The sequence below is a fragment of the Corvus brachyrhynchos genome, unplaced genomic scaffold (genome assembly GCF_000691975.1).
Source record: "Corvus brachyrhynchos isolate BGI_N302 unplaced genomic scaffold, ASM69197v1 scaffold787, whole genome shotgun sequence".
NCBI lineage: Eukaryota > Metazoa > Chordata > Aves > Passeriformes > Corvidae > Corvus > Corvus brachyrhynchos.
This window is the reverse complement of record NW_008239142.1, coordinates 170,456-171,267: the sequence shown is the minus strand read 5'-3', so window position 1 is coordinate 171,267 and position 812 is coordinate 170,456. Positions and strand designations below refer to the sequence as shown.

Sequence of the window (812 nt, the reverse complement as noted above, 5' to 3'; positions counted from 1 at the left end):
CGTGCCCCCCCGGTCCCCCCCGCCCCCTGCCTTTGCCCCCCCAGCCACCCCTGTGCCACCGGTGCCACCCTGACCCCTCCTGTGTCACCGGTGCCACCCCAGTCCCCCCCGTGCCACTGGTGCCACCCTGGCCCTGCCTGTGCCACCGGTGCCACCCCGGGAAGCCGGGGGGTGCCCAGTCCCCATCCCCTCGGACTGGCCCTGGCCCTGGCCCTGTATCCACCTCTGTCCCCGTCTCTGACCCCATTCCCACCGACCTGTGTGGATGCCCATTCCCATTCCCGTTCCCATTCCCATGGAATGTGTGGATGCCCATTCCCATTCCCATTCCCATGGAATGCTGACCCGTGTGGATGCTGATGCCGGTTCCCATTCCCGTTCCCGTTCCTGTTCCCGTTCCCATTCCCACTCCCATTCCCATTCCCACTCCCATTCCCGTTCCCGTGGAATACTGACCCGTGTGGATGCCCGTTCCCTTTCCCGTTCCCATTCCCATTCCCGTTCCCATTCCCGTTCCTGTTCCCATGGAATGCTGACCCGTGTGGATGCCTGTTCCTGTTCCCATTCCCATTCCCATTCCCGTTCCCGTTCCCATTCCCGTTCCTGTTCCCATGGAATGCTGACCCGTGTGGATGCCTGTTCCTGTTCCCATTCCCATTCCCATTCCCGTTCCCGTTCCCATTCCCGTTCCTGTTCCCATGGAATGCTGACCCGTGTGGATGCCTGTTCCTGTTCCATTCCCATTCCCGTTCCCATTCCCATGGAATGCTGACCCGTGTGGATGCCCGTTCCCATTCCCATTCCCATTCCCA

The 812-nt window shown here is 62.3% G+C and overlaps 1 protein-coding gene across 1 annotated transcript in view; it reads right to left on the bottom strand.

Moving 5' to 3' along the window:
* INTS3 (integrator complex subunit 3) overlaps window positions 1-812 on the bottom strand; it is a 44,214-nt gene that overhangs the window by 40,546 nt on the left and 2,856 nt on the right. The window lies entirely within an intron of this gene.